Source organism: Aegilops tauschii, chromosome 4 (assembly GCF_002575655.3).
Source record: "Aegilops tauschii subsp. strangulata cultivar AL8/78 chromosome 4, Aet v6.0, whole genome shotgun sequence".
NCBI classification, from domain to species: domain Eukaryota; kingdom Viridiplantae; phylum Streptophyta; class Magnoliopsida; order Poales; family Poaceae; genus Aegilops; species Aegilops tauschii.
Window position 1 is genome coordinate 306,563,640 of NC_053038.3, and position 22,474 is coordinate 306,586,113.

Genomic DNA, 22,474 nt, shown 5'->3' on the forward strand with positions numbered 1-22,474 from the left:
GTCCACTGAATCGGTCCTCCAAGTTGGGTCCAGAATCACGGCCATCTTGTCCACTGCTGCTACCTGTTCCGCCGCCCACCGGCGCCTTCCCTCCTTCCGTTCCAGCCATGCAAATTGCACGGAGGAAGCCTGAATAGATCGGGAGGAACAGTTATATCCATGTTTGAGACGTATCAACCTGCCAGACCTTAATAGCACACAGTGGAAAGGAACGGTTCCTTTTTGCCTAATTTGTACTCACTTTTATCTTTACCCTAAAAATCCATATGCTTAATTTTGCCCCTCTTTTGTGTGGTGCGCATATGAAAACAGCCTTCATGTCGTTTTCATCCAGTTAAAGGTGTTTGACCATCTCTGAAACGTTCTCCGGATATTTTTACTCGTCGATGCGTATGCCACTTACATGGGGGTCATTCATCCATATGAAAAAGAGAAAACTCACTCTCACATCTCTTCGTCAGGTCGCTAACCGAAGGCTCACCCGTCAGTGACACATCCCGGCGAGGCTCAACGCTGACAACTAATGTGCACAGTGGAGTCCACTCTGTAGGCCACGACGACGGCGGTTGAGGGCACTGGGATGGAGCCGTACTCGCGCAAATCGTATGGACCAAACATGGGGTCGAGGAGTGGTTGAAGTTCGTCAGGTGGGAGATTGGGGTAGCAATGCTGCTACGGCTACAACAACGAAAACGATGTGACGCACTATCTAGGAGGTTGATACGTCTCAAACATATCAATATTTTTTTTATTTCGTGCTAATATAATATCACTTTTGAATAATTTTAATAGCAATTTTATATTAATTTCTAGATTAACCTATTAATTTAGTGCTCAGAGTCTATTGCTATTTTCTACATGTTTTTGCTTTTCAGAAAATCCATTTGTACGAAGGTCAAAAATACTTGAGGATTTTATAAAACCCCGCGACCAGAACATTCCAGAAAGTGTCGAAACCTGCCGGGGGACCAGCCATGGCCCCCACGCAACCAGGTGGCGCAGCTTAGGGTGGATCCGCGTGAGGTGGCTGCCCCTGACCACCGCCCTCCATCCATTTTCTCAGCCTATAAATTTCATGTTTGGCAAAACCCTCCGGGCAAATTTTCTTCTATTTTTTCCGCCGCCGCAAGTTTCAGTTCTGAGGAAATTGAATCTAGGCATGTTTTGGCACCCTGCCGGAGGAGGAATCCATCACCGGGGGCATCTACATCAACCTTGCTGCCTCCATGACCATGTGTGAGTTGTTCCGTTAGGGCTTTAGGGTTCACAGTAGTAGCTAGATGGCATCATCTGTCCCTTGTGATTCGATTCAAAGTTCCCATGAGGTTCCTCACATGACCGAGATCCATCTGATGTAGTCTATGGTGTGTTTGTTAGGATATGATGAATTGTCACTTTATGTTCAGATTATTCATTGAATTCAAGTGGATCTTTTGAAATTTCTTTGTTGTATACCTAAGTAGCTTTGTATGCGCTTCGATCTATTTGTTTTTGTTGGCCAAGTTTGATGAGTAGTTCTTCAGAGGAAGTTGTGCATATGAGTTCATATCTTGCGGTGATGTATATCCAAGTGACAGAAAGGAACAAGGCATGTATTGTATTGTTGCCACTAAGAATAAAATGATAGTTTATTTATCACACTTGGATGATAGCTTTACTGTGTGCATTATGTCCTCTTATTGGAATGTTCTGTTTATTATGAACTTAACATTTTGATATGCATGCTGGATAGCGGTCTTGGGGTGAAGTATTAGTTGTAATTGCAATTGCAGTTGGATAAAGGTCTACATATCACAAGTGTAATGACTATATGTTATTATACCATGAATGATGTCATAAATATAAATATTGCAATTTAATCGCTGCACAAGTGTAGTTTGTTCACCACACCACACTTGCATGCTTGGAGAGATGTCACTAGTGAACCTATGGCCCGGGGAGTCTATCTTCATATCCTAAAAACTTTACGAAAAACATTATTTCTTTGAGGCACCGTTCCTTTTATTTTATCTACCTATCAATTCCTATTATACTATGCAATTTTAATCTTGTAACTAGCAAGACAAGAAGCGTGACAATTTTTTTGACGTGTTGGGTACAAGTTTGTCTTGTGTTTTATGTGTAGGTACCAGTGACTTTGTTTGTTGGAAGAACTCCTCTGGTCCGATAAATCTTGGTTTTCTACTGAGAAAAATACTTATTGCTAGGTTACTTCACCCTTATACTTGGGTTTACCCAACCACTCTTACGACAGAGCAAGCAAGATTTCTGGCGCCATTGTCGGCGAGTTTCTTCTCAAACAAGCATGTCCTTCACACTACCAGATTACATCCTTGTTATCTATCTTGTCTAGTTACTTTTTGTTCATTGTTTACTTTCTTATTTGCTTGCCAAAAAACTAAGAAATACCAAAAATATTGAAACTTCAGTATGCCATCCTTATCACTCTCACACACAACAAACAAGAAATAAACCTATTGCATACGGATAATTATGCATCATTTTGTAAACTTTTTTAACTTGCTACATACTATGAACTGATAGCTAATAATAAAGAAGTTATAAAAGAAAAGGCTATTAGAATATGCTCATTGAAAGGAAAGTATGATTGGGATAAACATGATAATCTTTATGATTCAAGTGATGTAGATGACACACTTGATGAAAGTATTGCTTTTTATGGTGACACCATGCGTTATAGGCACTATTGAGGATGATTTTGTTATGCCTACTACTTATTATGATGATCATGATTGGGTAGATACTTATGATATTTCTTATGATCTGAAAATTTATTTGAGTCTTGTGATGAATCAATTGTTGATAACTTTACCGACCAACACCAGGGGGTTTGTCACCGTCGGATAAGTCCCGATAGTTAGACCGTACACCCCGTGATGGATAAGAACCAACAATCAATCTTCACTAGGACAGGAGAAGCCGGTCTTCCTACATTCGATTGCGTCCTAGGATACCATGAGTCCCATGATGCCATCAATGCTACGCTTATTCAACGACATCATTATCTAGTTAAATACGACAATTACTAGAAGTAGTGGTCACAGACAGTCGGTCGTGCCTTAGACCATCAATAGCACTTATTACCAACCTGTTATGACACCCTCCTAGCGCACAGGGCACCGGGCCGAGGGTTGAACTCTCCCACATTGTAGCCTGCACCAAGAGAAAGAACACCGCAGAGGAGTAGAGTATTACCTCTCAACAAGGGCCTATAAATCCTTGAGGGCTCATTTGGTAACCGGGATCCCCTAGGGATCCCGGCCCATTCCCCGGGTGGAAAGCCTGCGAGGAAGATCTGACCCGGGCTAGGTGTCTCGACATTTGGACGCCCGAAGCCACGAGTATTTTTTGGCCCGATCCTCATGATTTCCCCAGGTTAGCATCCACGCCTCGCCAGATCGGGCGAGAATCCCCCGTCTTGCTCGCTCGTCTCTGTCCTCCAGACGTCAGGCCGCCGCCTCCCTATACTGTCACCCCGTGTTGTTCCAAGGCTATGCTGCCTGTCCTTTCCTCCTCAATCTCTGCCTGCAGCTTGTACTCACGCTTCGCCCTCGTCCTCACCGGCGGCGGTCGCAGATGTACCGTCAAGTTCTGCGTCTTGCCCACTAGGTGGCGCCACAAGGGAGGTTGTCGGCGATGGTGACTGCTGCAGGTGATGGCCATGAAGACGGGGGATGCATGTTAGTTTGGGAGATGATTTGCCATGGAGTCCCAAAACTCTCCTCACGAGGATGCGTTCCTCTGATTGCAAGTAGGAGTACCATTCCCATCTCTCCCCCAAAGGGTCATGAGAATTTTCCACGGGATTTTAGATTTGCCATGATTAATCCACCCTAGCCATCTTTTCCCTGGAAATTTCCACCCTCACAACCAAACAAGGTCTGAGTGTACTCCCATCCGCACTGATTGGTAGATATAATTTCCTTTTCATTCACACCCTCATAGTATTGTCAGGTTTATATCCACGACAAGCACCATCGGCTAGACCATCACCCCATGTAGAACATAGACTCGAAAACTATCACAACCACTTCATAGGGTTAGACAAACCAGACCGTGCAACAACAAAAAACCGAAGAAGATATCAAAGTTGTGACACCAATAGTCAGCCAATAGCTCACCTTGAAAGACACGCCAACTGCCAAGATCTGAAGGGAACCAACAAATCTGGGGACATGGACTCTCACATGACTTTGTCGTCACTGGATCAGACGTCCTTGGGGTAGGGAGAGACCTTATTCCAACACGTTATCACCGCCACCACCTTGTCGATGTCCCCGAGGAAACAAAAACCTAAAAAAGTTAAAAGGAGGCGGACGGGTCCCCACTCCTCTTGCCGCTGACAAGGCCGCCAGACGGGAAGAGGAGGGAGACCATGACAACAGCGTGTAGGGAAGCTGTGGTGGCGGACGGCTAGGGTTGAAGTCGTGGGAGCTTGGTAAGGAGGAGGAGACGTAAATCAGAAAGGTATTGAGGGCATCTCCAACGCTGACCCTCAAATCGCCCGCGTTGGTCCGAACCACGTGGTTCGGACGTGTTTCGCCATCCAATGCGGTACCCCATATGTCCGTGGACCGGTCCAAACGTTTGTTTTCCCGCAAGTTGGAAGCAAACCAGGGGGCTTTGCGGGCATTCGGTCACTTCCACGTAAGGGTCTGACACCCTGGACCCACCCAAAACACTCTCCCTCGCTTGCTCCATTTCCAGCGCGAAGCAAAATTCATGTTGTTTAGCGCCGCTCCAGAGTTTCAGCGCCACATTCATGAAGGCCCAGAGCGGACGCGACCTCTCACTACAGCCAGCGTTGAAGCGGTGCACCCGCCGGGAGTGCCCCCACTTCGTGTCCCGGTGCACGTGCCTTCTCTCCGCTATCAAACATCACCCATTTGTCCGCCTTCCTCCATGAAACAAGCACATTTGCCAAGGAACCTACTCCCGTGCCCGCATGTGAACGCCACCTGTCCATCCGTCTGCCTGCCGACATTAAACACCCTATCGCTTGGCCTGGCATCCACCGCCATTTAAACGTGGCGAGGCCCGGCAACAGTCACATCCCACCTCCGCTCTCGATATCCTCTCTACACCACACCCATCATAGCCTCGAGCTCCAAAGCCCTATGGGAGAGGCTCTCGAGCGAATAGAAGCAGGAGCTCTTGGGCATTGCGGCCGGCTAGCAGGCCCACCAAGCCAGCCGTATAGGCTGGCTTGCTGGCGAGCTCTCCGAAGGGCAGCGACGCAGACGAGCCAATGGAAGAGGCGACCGATGTCGAGTCGGCGCCATCGCCCTTGCCGATCCATGACGGCATCCCCATGTGTGGGGCGCGGGCCCACTACACTGACATGGTGGTGCAAGAGTGGGAGGCGGCACTCCCGGTAGGTGTAGGCCGTCCAAAGGTGTAACCTCTAGCTCCTCAACGAGCACTAGCTCGCAGAGGAGCAAATCACCCACGACCAGGCGACCAACAATGTCATCACAAGCATGGTGGCGGACGTGGATGAGTAGAAGGCGTTGCTCATGACCAACTGCACCACCCGCGACCCCCCCCCCCCCCCCCCCCCGCGCGACCCGTGAAAGACGCTATGTTCACGGAGATCAATGTGGTGGCGGAGGAATTTGATGATTGCACTGGGACGGCGCCAGCTCCGCATAGGTCGCGCCCCGTCGCCAGGACGACGAGGCCGACACGTCCACGGTCGCTGCCGATAGCGAGGAACAGGGGCGAGCAGGGTCTAGACCCCCCCCCAATGGCTCGCCACCCCCATGTACTAGTATTTTACAGTGGATGTGCTAATGGCCGGAAGTAATTAACTTAATTAGCCCAATGCTTGCTTTATCAATGCATAAAAATAAGGAAGCCTAGCCCATCTTACCCATTAGCCATTGCAGCCTTGCACATGTGTGGTTGTTTTGCACCTTTGGGTCGGTTCGCCTTGAACTCCGGGAGCTGTGTAAGCAGTTGGCTGTCCTACGGTCTGATCCGCTGCGTGTGGGGTAAAGTGTAGAAGAAAGGGAGGTGCAAGATCGTATTGTGGAGTTATAATACAGGGAGGAGATTATGATGAGGCAAAGATCACGCATACGCTGGCTTGCAGAAGGGGATAGCAACACACAATATTTCCAGAAGAAAGCTAGTGCGCGCAGGGCAAAAAACATATAACTCAGTTGCAACGGCTGGATGGTTCAGTGTGTAATGATCTGGAAGAGTTGGCCAATATGGCTACTAACTTTTGTGAGAATCTGTATTCATTGGAAGGAACCATAGGGATGGAGGAGGTTCTTTCACACATACCATCTCGAGTTGATGCTCATATGAATGCTCGTCTTAACGCTCCTTATACGCATGAGGAAGTAAAAAACGCTTTGTTCCAAATGTTCCCAACTAAAACTCCTAGTCCGGATGGTTTTCCGGCACATTTTTTCAGTGGCATTGGGATTTGTGTGGAGAGGAAGTCACAGGTATGATCATCAGGGTGCTCAATGGAGATGACTCACTGGAGGATATCAATCAAATGTTCATCGTTCTTATTCCCAAGATAGCAAGTCCAAAAAATTTTAGGAAAATTTCGACCTATAAGCCTTTGTAATGTGATTTACAAAATCGCATCAAAGGTCTTAGCAAACAGGTTGAAAAGTATTCTCCCCGAGGTTATTTCTGAGGAGCAGTTGGCGTTTGTCCCTGGTCGCCTAATCACGGACAGTTTCATCACTGCATATGAATGTCTACATTACATGAAAACAAGGAGAGTTAAGGGCAACAGGTTCTGTGCACTTAAGCTGGATATGATGAAGGCGTATGACAGACTAGAGTGGTCTTATTTGAAGGAAGTAATGCTTAAGTTGGGAATCAGCCCCCGGTTCACGGAGAAGTAATGAGGTGCGTCTCGTCTGTTTCTTTTTCGGTTCTTTTTAACGGTGGTAGCTTGGAAACTTTCAGGACTTCAAGAGGATTACGACAGGGAGATCCGATATCCCCCTACTTTTTTGGCAGCTGAAGGGCTATCTTGCTTGCTTAAAGCACATGACAGTGGGGTCTGGGGTCTCTCAGTTGCACCCAATGCACCGGCTGTCAATCACTTATTGTTCGCCGATGATATAGCCTCTTATTCTTTGAAGCAACAAGTGTAGGTGCAGCCAGGATAAGAGATCTTCTAAACACATATTCCGCTGCCTCAGGTCAACGCATAAACACCAAAAAATCGTCCATTTATTTCAGCAAAAAGGTCTCGGACACCCAACGTTTGGAGATTAAAAACATTCTGGGTGTCCAGAACGAGGCATTATGAGAGAAATATCTGGGTTTGCCCACAGATGTTGGGAAGGAGAAGGAGGGATGCTTCAGGTACTTGAAAGACCGAATATGGAAGCACATTCAGGGTTGGATGGAGAAATGCCTGTCGGCCGGAGGGAAAGAGGTGTTGATAAAGTCAGTTGCTCAGTCTATCCCTACGTATTCCATTGCCTGCTTTAAATTACCTCGCGGTTTGTGTGAGCACATCAACAGGCTACTTCGTGAATTTTGGTGGGGAAGTAAGCAAGGCCAGAGGAAACCAGCATGGGTGTCGTGGAGAGCTATGTGCAAGCCCAAGGTTATGGGAGGCATGGGGTTCCGGGATATCGAACTCTTTAATCTTGCATTACTAGCCAGACAAGTTTGGCATTTGCTTCAAGATCCGAATACTCTAAGTGCTAGAATTTTAAAAGCCAAATACTACCCCCAGGTTGATATTCTACACGCAACTCTGGGCTCTCACCCGTCCCAGGTTTGGCGTTCCTTGATCGAAGGAAGAGATTTCCTTGCTTTGGGTCTCATTAGGAGGATCGGTACAGGAGCAGAGACACATATTTGGCATGATAACTGGCTGCCGCGCGACTATAAGTTGAGACCAATATGCTCCATTACAGTGAACCCGCCACAACTAGTCTCGGAATTGATTGACCCAGTTCTGGGTACATGGAATAAACAGGTGATCAATGAACACTTCATTGCTCCGGATGCTGATGTAATACTGAACATCCCTTTGAGCTCTAGGTTGTAGCCGGACTTTTGGGCATGGCACTATGACCAGAAGGGTCCTTTCTCTGTCCGATCGGCCTACAGAATGATAAACGGGATAAAGTTCCACAGGGGGGATTGGTTGGAGCACAGGCCTGGGCACTCAAATCAAACACAGGAAAGGAATTTATGGTCACGACTATGGAAAGTTAAAATCCCATCAAAATTCAGAGTCTTTGTATGGAGATTATTGATACGTCCATTTTGCATCATGCTTTTATATCGATATTGCATTATGGGCTGTTACTACACGTTATGTCACAATACTTATGCATATTCTCTCTTATTTTACAAGGTTTACATGAAGAGGGAGAATGCCGACAGCTGGAATTCTGGGCTGGAAAAGGAGCAAATATTAGAGACCTATTCTGCACAGCTCCAAAAGTCCTGAAACTTCACAGATGCATGTTTTGGAATTAATAAAAAATACTAGAGACAGAAGCAACCAGAGGGAGCCCACACCCTGGCCACGCTCCCCTGCCTCGTGGGCCCCCTGGCAGGCTTCCAGTGCCCATCTTCTGCTATATGAAGTCTTTTACCATGGAAAAAATCATAAGAAAGCTTTCGGGACGAAACACCGCCGCCACGAGGCGGAACCTTGGCGGAACCAATCTAGGGCTCCGGCGGAGCTGTTCTGCCGGGGAAACTTCCTTCCGAGAGGGGGAAATCATCGCCATCGTCATCACCAACGATCCTGTCATCAGGAGGGGGTCAATCTCCATCAACATCTTCACCAACACCATCTCCTCTAAAACCCTAGTTCATCTCTTGTATCCAATATTTGTCACAAAACCTCAGATTGGTACCTGTGGGTTGCTAGTAGTGTTGATTACTCCTTGTAGTTGATGCTAGTTGGTTTATTTGGTGGAAGATCATATGTTCAGATCCTTTATGCATATTAATATCCCTCTGATTATGAACATGAATATGATTTGTGAGTAGTTACGTTTGTTCCTGAGGACATGGGAGAAGTCTTGCTATAAGTAGTCATGTGAATTTGGTATTCATTCGATATTTTGATGAGATGTATGTTGTCTTTCCTCTAGTGGTGTTATGTGAACGTCTGATACGTCTCCAACGTATCTATAATTATGAAGTATTCATGCTATTATATTATCCATCTTAGATGTTTTATATGCATTTATATGCTATTTTATATGATTTTTGGGACTAACCTATTAACCTAGAGCCCAGTACCAGTTTCTGTTTTTTCCTTGTTTTTGAGTATCGCAGAAAAGGAATACCAAACGGAGTCCAATTGACGTGCCAATTTTTGATGATTTTTTATGGACCAAAAGAAGCCCCCGGAGTAAAAGAGTTGGTCCAGAAGAGTCTCGGGTTGTCCACGAGGGTGGGGGCGCGCCCACCCCCCCTGGGCGTGGGCCCCTATCTCGTGGATGACTCGGAGACCCCCCTGACGTGAAACCGACGCCAAAAATTCCTATAAATACATAAACCTCCAGAAAATAACCTAGATCGGAAGTTCCTCCGCCGCAAGCCTCTGTAGCCATGAGAAATCAATCTAGGCCCTCTCTGGCACCCTGCCGAAGGGGGCCATCATCACCGGAGGCCATGGAGGAGGATCCCGGAGGGGTCATCATCGCCATGAAGGCCAAGGACCAGAGGGAGAACCTCTCCCCATCTAGGGGGAGGCCATGGAGGAGGAAGTACAAGGGGGAGAACCTATCCTCCTCTCTCCCGGTGGCGCTGGAGTGCCATCGGGAGGGGAATCATCGCCGCAGTGATCGTCTTCATCAACATCACCATCATCACCACCATCCTCATCTATTTTACGCGATCCACTCTCCCGCACCCCGCTGTAATCCCTACTTGAACATGGTGCTTTATTCCACATATTATGATCCAATGATGTGTTGCCATCCTATGATGTTTTGAGTAGATATCCTTTGTCTTTGGGTTGATTGATGATATAGATTGGTATGAGTTGTATGTTTTATTTTGGTGTTGTCCTATTGTGCCCTCCGTGTCGTGCAAGAGTGAGGGATTCCCGTTGTAGGGTGTTGCAATACGTTCATGATTCGCTTATAGTGGGTTGCTTGATGACAGAAGCATAAACCCGAGTAAGGGGGTTGTTGCGTATGGGATAAAGGGACTTGATGCTTTAATGCTATGGTTGGGTTTTACCTTAATGATCTTTAGTAGTTGCAGATGCTTGCTAGCGTTCCAATCATAAGTGCATATGATCCAAGTAGAGAAAGTATGTTAGCTTATGCCTCTCCCTCATATGAAATTGCAATGACGACTACCGGTCTTGTTAACAATTGCCTAGGACAATTCCGCACACCGATCCATCATTATTCCACACTCGCTATTTATAATATTTAGTAATATATTCTAAATTTATGATAACAGCACCTACTTTTATATTTTGGCTCTCCGATACCATGCAAAGTTATCCTCTTCATACCCACAACGTAGTTTTATTTCTCGTTTCTAGTTGGAAGCAAATGTTCGGTGTACGTAGAGTCGTATCAGTGGCAGATAGGACTTGAGAGTATATTGATCTTACCTTTAGCTACTTGTGGGTTCGACACTCCATACTTATCACTTCCACCATTGGGAATTGCTACGTGATTCCCTGCACTTGGGGATTATCAAGCTCTTTTCTGGCGCCGTTGCCGGGGAGCAATAGCGTGGGGTTGATATTCTCGTGTGTGCTTGTTTGCTTTCTTCACTAAGTAGATTTTGTTTTACCTTTTTGTTTCTGTTTAGTTGTGGGTGAAATATACAAAAAAAATAAAAGAATGAAAATACAAAAAAATTACTTGCCTCTCATGCCTAAAAAGTTTTCAATAAGAGAAGTGATTGGAAGATTATGCATTGAAGAAGTGAGGGTCGACCTTGAGCACTTGTGTTCATGCTCATGGAAACAATGTAAAAAATTTCATGGAAGCTTCTCTGAAAATAATTATCCCCTTGTATATATCCATTTTATTATAAAAATAATGTGCCAAGCTTTGGTTTTAGGATGATTAGATTGCTTGTTTACTTTGTGCAGTACGATAACAGAAACTTTAGCTGTAGCGCATGAATTTACATTTTTTACTGGAAAGTCAAATGGGTCTGAAATTTTTTGCACATTACTTATGTACAAATTGTTTAAATTTTCATATTTTTTTAGAATTTTTTGGAGTTAAAGAAGTTTACTAAACTTCCAGATTACTACAGACTGTCCTGTTTTTGACAAATTCTGTTTTTCATGTGTTGTTTGCTTGTTTTGATGAATCTATGGGTAGTATCGGGGGGTATGAACCATGGTGAAGTTGGAATACAGTAGATATAGTTCTAATATGAATTTGTAATAAGTTTGCAACAGTACCTAAAGGTAGTGATTTGCTTTATTATACTAACGGATCTCACAAAGTTTTGTTAAAGTTTTGTGTGGATGAAGTGTTCGAAGATCGAGGAGCTATCAATATGAGAAGAATAAAGAGAGGCACGAGTTCAAGCTTGGGGATGCCCAAGGAACCCCAAGTAAATATTCCAAGGATACTCAAGCATCTAAGCTTGGGAATGCCCCGGTTGGCATCCCATATTTCTTCTTCAACAATTATCGGCATACCTCGGTTTTTGTCTTGTTCACATGATTTGTGTCCTTTGTGTTTTTGTCTTTCCTTTAAGAACCATGCTAGTATGAGATGTCCCTTCATAAATTTATAGAATGATTCACGTGCTTCACTTATATATTTTGAGTATGACCTTATAGAATGCTCTTTGTGCTTCACTTAAATCTTTTGAGTATGGTTTTATAGAATGCTTCGTGTGCTTCACTTATATATTTTGAGCTTGGGTATTGGTTAGTATATATTAATTGTAGAATGTTCCATGAACTTCAATTATATCTTTTGGAGTATGAATAATACTATCATCTAAAGCGGGTTTGGAAGAGTGTCAACTTTAGGAATTAGTGATCCCACTATTCCGAATGAGAAGAATTTTGCTTATGTGGAGAGTAGAAAAATTTCTATGCATGTAGATCATGAAAAGAATGCTTTATGTGATGGTTATATTGTTAAATACATTCATGATGCTACTGAAAGTTATTATGAGGAAGGAATACATGCTTGTAGGAGTTGTAATAATATCAAGTTTCCTCTCTATGTGCTTAAAGTTTTGAAGTTATACTTGTTTTGCCTTCCTATGCTAGTTGATTCTTGTTCCTATAAATTATGTGTTCACAAAATCCCTAGGCATAGGAAGTAGGCTAGATTCAAATGTGCTAGTCATATTCTTCATGATGCTCTCTTTATGTTTCAATTCTTTTCTTTTATGTGAGCCATTGAAATCATCATGCCTAGCTAAAAGGCATTAAAGAAAAGCGCTTGTTGGGAGACAACCCAATATTTACCCTTACTGTTTTTGTGTGTTTACATGATTAATCTACTGTAGTAATCATGTTTTATAGCTTTTTGTTTCAATAAAGTGCCAAGTAAGACCTTTGGGAAGACTTGGGTGAAAGTTAATGTGATCTTGCTGTAAAAAACAGAAACTTTGCGCTCACGAGATTAGCTGTCATTTTTTACAGAAGAGTGCTTTTGAGTTGATTCTTTTTGCAGAAGATTAATAGAAAAATTATTCACGTCCACAAATTTATTTCATAATTTTTGGAGTAGCATAAGTATGGTTTCTGTTCAAATCATTACAGACTGTTCTGTTTCTGACAGATTCTGTCTTCATTGCATAGTTTGCTTGTTTTCTAGTTTCTATGGCTTATATTTATCATTATAAATTGTAGAAATGATATGGTACATTAGGAATTGTGTGATAACAATTATGAACCTTGTCTTTGACAGTACCAAAGTGAATGGTTTACTCTTTATCATACTAACCTATCTCACGAAGTTCCGTTAAGTTTTGTGTGATTGAAGTTTTCAAGCTTTGGGTGAGATATCGATATGAGGAGAATAAGGAGTGGAAAGACCCTAAGCTTGGGGATGCCCAAGGCACCCCAAGTTAATATTCAAGGACTACTCAAACGCCTAAGCTTGGGGATGCCCCGGAAGGCATCCCCTCTTTCGTCTTCAAAACTATCGGTATACCTTACTCGGAGCTATATTTTTATTCGTCACATGATATGTGTTTTGCTTGGAGCGTATTTTCAATTTTACTTGCTGTTTGAATAAAATCACTGGATCTGAAATCTTGAATGAAAAAGAATCCTCCCATGGCTAGTTAATTATTTGACTACTCAGTGTTCTTTCACTTATATCTTTTTGGAGTAGTTTGTCATTTACTCATGTGCTTCACATATATCCTATGAGTAAATGGTTGAATGAATTGAATATCATAAATCTGAAATTATATATGTTTCATATGCTTATCCCATTGGGAGTAATGACTTCACATATAAGAAGTAGAGGTGGTAAATTTATTGAAGGTTAGAAAACATTGTATTGGTCACTTGAACAATTCATGAAAGAATATTGAAGGAAGAGAGATTTCACATATAAATATACTATCTTGGACATCTTTTGTAATTGTGAGCACTCATTAAAATATGACATGCTAAAAGGTTGATGTTGGACAAGGAAGACAACTTAATGGGTTATGTTTTCCTATATCCGAAACGTTATATTGTCTTGGATCATCCAACATGTTGAGCTTGTCTTTCCCTCTCATGCTAGCCAAATTCTTTGCACCAAGTAGAAATACTACTCGTGCTTCCAAACATCGCTTAAACCAGTTTTGCCATGAGAGTCCACCATACCTACCTATGGATTGAGTAAGATCCTTCAAGTAAGTTGTCATCGGTGCATGCAATAAAAATTGCTCTCTAAATATGTATGATCTATTAGTGCGAAGAAAATAAGCTTTATACGAACTTGTGATAGGGAAGAAATAAAAGCGACGGACTGCATAATAAAGGTCTTTATCACAAGAGGCAATATAAAGTGACGTTCTTTTGCATTAAGATTTTGTGCATCCAACCATAAAAGCGCATGTCAACCTCTGCTTCCCTCTGCGAAGGGCCTATCTTTTACTTTTATCTCCTACCCTTATACAAGAGTCATGGTGATCATCACTTTTCCTTTTTACACTTTTTCCTTTGGCAAGCACTTTGTGTTGGAGCGATCCGGATATATATATCCACTTGGATGTAGGTTTTCATAAAGTATTATTGTTGACATTACCCTTGAGGTAAAAGGTTGGGAGGCGAAACTATAAGCCCCTATCTTTCTCTGTGTCCAATTAAAACTTTGAACCCATAAATATCACATGAGTGTTAGCAATTGTGAAAGATTATATGATAGTTGAGTATGTGGAGTTTGCTGAATCAAAGCTCTTACATAGACCCTTCCCAAAAATAAGATGAATTGCAATTGTTTGATGACTAAGAGCACGGTTCGTTAGTTTTCAAGAAAGTTTGTGATCTATACTTTAACATGTGAATAGCTTGTTACTTGATCATGAAAAGTTTTATGAGATGAGCTACTGTTATGATATATAATGATGCTAGAAAAGGTGATTGAAATTATCATTGATAGCACAAATGCACCTGCTAGCATTCACACTTCATAAATTATTTCTTTTATCATTTACCTACTCGAGGACGAGCAGGAATTAAGCTTGGGGATGCTGATACGTCTCCAACGTATCTATAATTTATGAAGTATTCATGCTATTATATTATCCATCTTAGATGTTTTATATGCACTTCTATGCTATTTTATATGATTTTTGGGACTAACCAATTAACCTAGAGCCCAGTGCCAGTGCCAGTTTCTGTTTTTTCCTTGTTTTTGAGTATCACAGAAAAGGAATACCAAACGGAGTCCAATTGACGTGCCAATTTTTGATGATTTTTTATGGACCAAAAGAAGCCCCCGGAGTAAAAGAGTTGGACCAGAAGAGTCCTGGGCTGTCCACGAGGGTGGGGGCGCGCCCACCCCCCTGGGCATGGGCCCCTATCTCGTGGACGACTCGGAGACCCCCCTGACATGAAACCGACGCCAAAAATTCCTATAAATACAGAAACCTCCAGAAAATAACCTAGATCGGAAGTTCCGCCGCCGCAAGCCTCTGTAGCCACGAGAAATCAATCTAGGCCCTCTCTGGCACCCTACCGGAGGGGGCCATCATCACCGGAGGCCATGGAGGAGGATCCCGGAGGGGCCATCATCGCCATGAAGGCCAAGGACCAGAGGGAGAACCTCTCGCCATCTAGGGGGGGAGGCCATGGAGGAGGAAGTACAAGGGGGAGAACCTATCCTCCTCTCTCCCGGTGGCGCCGAAGTGCCATCGGGAGGGGAATCATCGCCGCAGTGATCGTCTTCATCAACATCACCATCATCACCACCATCCTCATCTATTTTACGCGATCCACTCTCCCGCACCCCGCTGTAATCCCTACTTGAACATGGTGCTTTATGCCACATATTATGATCCAATGATGTGTTTCCATCCTATGATGTTTTGAGTAGATATCCTTTATCTTTGGGTTGATTGATGATATAGATTGGTATGAGTTGTATGTTTTATTTTGGTGATGTCCTATTGTGCCCTCCGTGTCGCGCAAGCGTGAGAGATTCTCTCTGTAGGGTGTTGCAATACGTTCATGATTCGCTTATAGTGGGTTGCTTGAGTGACAGAAGCATAAACCCGAGTAAGGGGGTTGCTGCGTATGGGATAAAGGGGACTTGATGCTTTAATGCTATGGTTGGGTTTTACCTTAATGATCTTTAGTAGTTGCGGATGGTTGCTAGAGTTCCAATCATAACTGCATATGATCCAAGTAGAGAAAGTATGTTAGCTTATGCCTCTCCCTCATATGAAATTGCAATGACGACTACCGGTCTTGTTAACAATTTCCTAGGGCAATTCCGCACACCGATCCATCATTATTACACACTCGCTATTTATAATATTTAGTAATATATTCTAACTTTATGATAACAATACCTAATTTTATATTTTAGCTCTCCGATACCATGCAAAGTTATCCTCTTCATACCCACAACGTAGTTTTATTTCTCGTTTCTAGTTGGAAGCAAACGTTCGGTGTACGTAGAGTCGTATCAGTGGCAGATAGGACTTGAGAGAATATTTATCTTACCTTTAGCTCCTTGTGGGTTCGACACTCCATACTTATCACTTCCACCATTGGGAATTGCTACGATGATTCCCTGCACTTGGGGATTATCAACGTCGACTACATGACACTTCACCATTATTTGGGCCTAGAGGAAGGCATTGGGAAGTTATAAGTAGATTATGGGTTGCTAGAGTGACAGAAGCTTAAACCCTAGTTTATGAGTTGCTTCGTAAGGGGCTGATTTGGATCCATAGGTTTCATGCTATGGTTAGGTTTACCTTAATACTTATTTTGTAGTTGTGGATGCTTGCAATAGGGGTTAATCATAAGTGGGATGCTTGTCCAAGAAAGGGCAGCACCGGTCCAACCACATACCAAATTATCAAAGTAGCGAACGCGAATCATATGAGCATGATGAAAACTAGCTTGACGATAATTCCCATGTGTCCTCGGGAGCGCTTTTCTCTATATAAGAGTTTGTCCAGGCTTGTCCTTTGCTACAAAAAGGATTGGGACATCTTGCTGCACCTTGTTTACTTTCATTACTTGTTACCCATTACAAATTACCTTATCACAAAACTATCTGTTACCGATAATTTCAGTGCTTGCAGAGAATACCTTACTGAAAACCGCTTGTCATTTCCTTCTGCTCCTCGTTGGGTTCGACACTCTTACTTGTCGAAAGGACCACGATAGATCCCCTATACTTGTGGGTCATCAAGACTCTTTTTTGGCGCCGTTGCCGGGGAGTAAGCGCCTTCGGTAGGTGGAATTTGGTAAGGAAAAATTTATATAGTGTGCTGAAATTTACTGTCACTTGTTACTATGGAAAATAATCCTTTGAGGGGCTTGTTCGGGGTATCTTCACCCCGACCAGTAGAGAAAAGAGTTACTCCTCAACCTACTGAACCTACTGAAAATGTTTACTTTGATATTCCTTCGGGTATGATAGAGAAACTGCTAGCTAATCCTTTTACAGGAGATGGAACACTACATCCCGATTTGCACCTAATCTATGTGGATGAAGTTTCTAGATTATTTAAGCTTGCAGGTATGCCCGAGGATGTTATCAAGAAGAAGGTCTTCCCTTTATCTTTGAAGGGAAAGGCATTGACATGGTTTAGGCTATGTGATGATATGGGATCATGGAACTACAACCGATTGAAATTGGAATTTCATCAGAAGTTTTATCCTATGCATCTTGTTCATCGTGATCGCATTATATATATATATATAATTTTTGGCCTCGCGAAGGAGAAAGCATCTCTCAAGCTTGTGGGAGGCTTAAGTCAATGTTATATTCATGCCCCAATCATGAGCTCTCAAGAGAAATTATTATTCAAAAAATTTATGCTCGGCTTTCTCTCAATAATCGCTCCATGCTCGATACTTCTTGCACTGGCTCTTTTATGATGAAGACTATTGAATTCAAATGGGATTTATTGGAAAGAATTAAACGCAACTCTGAAGATTGGGACCTCGACGAAGGTAAGGAGTCAGGTATAACACCTAAGTTTGATTGTGTTAAATCTTTTATGGATACTGATGTTTTTCGTGAATTTAGCACTCAATATGGACTTGACTCTGAGACAGTAGCTTCTTTCTGTGAATCCTTTGCTACTCATGTTGATCTCCCTAAGGAGAAGTGGTTTAAATATAATCCTCCCATTGAAGTAAAAGTAGTTGCACCTATTAAATTTGAAGAAAAGACTATCACTTATAACGTTGATCCTATTGTTCCTACTGCTTATATTGAGAAACCACCTTCCCCTGTTAGAATAAAGGATCATACTAAAGTTTCAACTGTGGTTCGTAAGAGTAATACTAGAACACCTACACCCCCTGAGCAAATTAAAATTGAACCTAGTATTGCTATGGTTAAAGATCTTTTGGCTGATAATATTGATGGGCATCTTATTTACTTCTGTGATGAAGCTGCTAGAATTGCTAGACCTGATACTAAGAATAGACATAGACCTGTTGTAGGCATGTGTGTTATTTCTGTTAAAATAGGATATCATTGCTATCATGGCTTATGTGATATGGGTGCTAGTGCAAGTGCAATACCTCATTCCTTATACAAAGAAATTATGCATGATATTGCACCTGCTGAGATAGAGGAAATTGATGTTACAATTAAGCTTGCCAATAGAGACACAATTTCACCAGTTGGGATTGTTAGAGATGTTGAAGTCTTGTGTGGGAAAGTTAAATATCCTGCTGATTTTCTTGTTCTTGGTTCTCCACAAGATAACTTTTGTCCCATCATATTTGGTAGACCCTTCTTGAATACTGTTAATGCTAGGATAGACTGCAAAAAGGATGTTGTTACTATTGGATTGGGGGATATGTCTCATGCGTTTAATTTTGCTAAATTTCATAGACAATCCCATGATAAAGAATTGCCTAGTAAAGATGAAATTATTGGTCTTGCTTCTATTGCCGTGCCTCCTAATGATCCTTTAGAACAATATTTGCTCGACCATGAAAATGATATGTTTATGAATGAAAGAAAGGAAATAGATGAAGTATTCTTTAAACAGGGACCTATTTTGAAACACAACTTTCCTGTTGAAATCCTAGGGGATCCCCCTCCACCCAAGGGTGATCCCGTGTTTGAGCTTAAACCATTACCTGATACTCTTAAATATGCTTATCTTGATGAAAATAAGATATATCCTGTTATTATTAGTGCTAACCTTTCAGAGCATGAAGAAAAGAAATTATTGAAAACTCTGAAGAAGCACCGTGCTGCTATTGGATATACTCTTGATGATCTTAAGGGCATTAGTCCCACTCTATGCCAACACAAAATAAAATTGGAGAAAGACGCTAAACGGTTGTTGATCAACAACGACGGTTAAATCCTAAGATGAAAGAAGTGGTAAGAAAAGAAATACTAAAGCTTCTGGAAGCAGGTATAATTTATCCCGTTGTTGATAGTCAGTGGGTAAGTCCTGTCCATTGTGTCCCTAAGAAGGGACGTATTACTGTTGTTCCTAATGATAAAGATGAATTGATCCCACAAAGAATTATTACATGTTATAGAATGGTAATTGATTTCCGCAAATTAAATAAAGCTACTAAAAAGGATCATTACCCTTTACCTTTTATTGATCAAATGCTAGAAAGATTATCCAAACATACACATTTTTGCTTTCTAGATGGTTATTCTGGTTTCTCTCAAATACCTGTGTCAAAAGAGGATCAGGAAAAGACCACTTTTACTTGCCCTTTTGGTACCTTTGCTTATATACATATGCCTTTTGGTTTATGCAATGCACCTGCTACCTTTCAAAGATGTATGACTGCTATATTCTCTGACTTTTGTGAAAAGATTGTTGAGGTTTTCATGGATGATTTCTCCGTATATGGAACTTCTTTTGATGATTGCTTAAGAAACCTTGATCGAGTTTTGCAGAGATGTGAAGAAACTAATCTTGTCTTGAATTGGGAGAAGTGCCACTTTATGGTTAATGAAGGTATTGTCTTGGGGCATAAAATTTCTGAAAGAGGTATTGAAGTTGATAAAGCTAAAGTTGATGCTATTGAAAAGATGCCATGTCCTAAGGACATTAAAGGTATAAGAAGTTTCCTTGGTCATGCCGGTTTTTATAGGAGGTTCATTAAGGATTTCTCTAAAATTTCTAGGCCTCTGACTAATCTCTTACAAAAAGATGTTCCTCTTGTCTTTGATGATGATTGTGTAGAAGCATTTGAAATACTTAAGAAAGCATTGATTTCTGCACCTATTGTTCAGCCACCTGATTGGAATTTACCCTTTGAAATTATGTGTGATGCTAGTGATTATGCTGTAGGCGCTGTTCTAGGACAAAGAGTTGATAAGAAATTAAATGTTATCCAATATGCTAGTAAAACTCTAGACAGTGCTCAAAGAAATTATGCTACTACTGAAAAAGAATTTTTAGCAGTTGTATTTGCTTGTGATAAGTTCAGACCTTATATTGTTGATTCTAAAGTAACTGTTCACACTGATCATGCTGCTATTAAATATCTTACGGAAAAGAAAGATGCTAAACCTAGACTTATTAGATGGGTTCTCTTGCTACAAGAATTTGATTTGCATATTATTGATAGAAAGGGAGCTGAGAACCCCATTGCAGACAACTTGTCTAGGTTAGAGAATGTTCTTGATGACCCACTACCTATTGATGATAGCTTTCCTAATGAACAATTAGCTGTCATAAATGCTTCTCGTACTGCTCCATGGTATGTTGATTATGCTAATTACATTGTTGCTAAATTTATACCACCTAGTTTCACATACTAGCAAAAGAAAAAGTTTTTCTATGATTTAAGACATTACTTCTGGGATGACCCACACCTTTATAAAGAAGGAGTAGATGGTGTTATTAGATGATGTTGTGTACCTGAGCATGAACAGGAACAAATCCTACGTAAGTGTCACTCCGAGGCCTATGGAGGACACCATGCTGGAGATAGAACTGCGCACAAGGTATTCCAATCCGGTTTTTATTGGCCTACTCTCTTCAAAGATGCTCGTAAGTTTGTCTTGTCTTGTGATGAATGTCAAAGAATTGGTAATATTACTAGACGTCAAGAAATGCCTATGAACTATTCACTTGTTATTGAACCATTTGATATTTGGGGCTTTGATTATATGGGACCATTTCCTTCCTCCAATGGCTATACACATATTTTAGTTGCTGTAGATTATGTTACTAAGTGGGTAGAAGCTATTCCAACTAGTAGTGCTGATCATAACACCTCTATTAAGATGCTTAAAGAAGTTATTTTTCCGAGGTTTGGAGTCCCTAGATATTTGATGACTGATGGTGGTTCACATTTTATTCATGGTGCATTTTGTAAAATGTGTTCTAAGTATGATGTTAATCATAGAATTGCATCTCCATATCACCCACAGTCTAGTGGTCAAGTAGAATTGAGTAAGAGAGAGATCAAATTAATTTTGCAAAAGACTGTTAATAGATCTAGAAAGAATTGGTCCAAGAAACTTGATGATGCATTATGGGCCTCTAGAACTGCATATAAAAATCTTATGGGTATGTCTCCGTATAAAATGGTTTATGGAAAAGCTTGTCACTTACCTCTCGAACTAGAACATAAGGCATATTGGGCCATTAAAGAGCTCAATTATGATTTCAAACTTGCCGGTGAGAAGAGGCTATTTGACATTAGCTCACTTGATGAATGGAGAACCCAGGCCTATGAGAATGCCAAACTATTTAAAGAAAAGTTTAAAAGATGGCATGACAAAAGGATACAAAAGCGTGAGTTTAATGTAGGTGATTATGTGTTGCTATTCAACTCTCGCTTACGATTTTTTGCAGGAAAACTTCTCTCTAAATGGGAAGGTCCTTACGTTATCGAGGAGGTCTATCGTTCCAGTGCCATAAAAATCAACAACTTCGAAGGCACAAATCCAAAGGTGGTGAACGGTCAAAGAATCAAACATTATATCTCAGGTAATCCTATAAATGTTGAAACCAATGTTATTGAAACCGTAACCCCGTAGGAATACATAAGAGACACTTTCCAAAAGGTTTCAGACTCCGAAAAGGAATAGGTATGTGGTACAGTAAGTAAACCGACTCCAAAACAAGTCTAATGGCAATTTTTCTCCGTTTTGGAATATTTAAGAAAATAGGAAAATAAGAGGTAGTCCGGGAAGGACACGAGGCGTCCACGAGAGTGGAGGTCGCGCCCTACCCCCTGGGCGCGCCCCCTGCCTCGTGGGCACCTCGTGTGCCCTTCGGACTCCGTTTTCTTGCACGATACTTCTTTTGGTCGGTAAAAAATCATTATATAATCTCCCGAAGGTTTTGACCACCGTATCACGCAAATATCCTCTGTTTTTGTTTCGAGCTGTTTTCTGCCAGAGTTGTCAAGGCCAGGCATCATGTCTTCCCCCTCCTCCAACAACGAGGGCAACGATGCTTAGCTAATGAAGATAGAGCTGAAGAGAGAAGAACTCGGGGAGATCACCAAGGATGATGGGATCAAGAAGGCCATGGAGGACCAAGCTCCGGCAGCAGAAGACGAAGACATCCTCCCACCTCATCACAATCTTCTTACCCCAACGGAGATTGAAGCTTTCAAGATGATTGAGTTAGCTCGCATACAAAATAAGTATCTCACACGTGAAAATATTTGGTTGAAGGAGCATATCACCGCACTCAAGGGCATTATCCGCAAATTGGAGGATCTCCTGCGCTCGATGTGCGACTATCCATCATCACCACCATCTTATTCATCAGCAAAGGAGAACTGATTATCTTGTATGGGCACTTCCCTTGGCAATTGCCAAGCTTGGGGGAGGTGCCCCGGTATCGTATCACCATC